The following is a 239-nucleotide window of genomic DNA, read 5'->3' on the forward strand; positions in this document are numbered from 1 at the left end:
ACCACCACCTCTACACCACATCTACACCACCACATCTACACCACCACATCTACACCACCACATCTACACCACATACATCTACACCACCACCTCTACACCACATCTACACCACCACATCTACACCACATCTACACCACCACCTCTACACCACCACATCTACACCACCACCTATACACCACATCTACACCACCACATGTACATCACCACCTATACACCACATCTACACCACCACATCTACA

General features: G+C 49.0%; 1 protein-coding gene across 2 annotated transcripts in view; it reads left to right on the top strand.

Annotated features, from left to right (window-relative positions):
• Positions 1-239, top strand: part of hsd11b2 (hydroxysteroid (11-beta) dehydrogenase 2) — a 20,244-nt gene that overhangs the window by 15,536 nt on the left and 4,469 nt on the right. The gene's annotated exons all lie outside the window — the stretch shown is intronic.

The sequence above is a fragment of the Anarrhichthys ocellatus genome, unplaced genomic scaffold, assembly GCF_004355925.1.
Source record: "Anarrhichthys ocellatus isolate YVR2014 unplaced genomic scaffold, GSC_Weel_1.0 scaffold190, whole genome shotgun sequence".
Classification (NCBI taxonomy): domain Eukaryota; kingdom Metazoa; phylum Chordata; class Actinopteri; order Perciformes; family Anarhichadidae; genus Anarrhichthys; species Anarrhichthys ocellatus.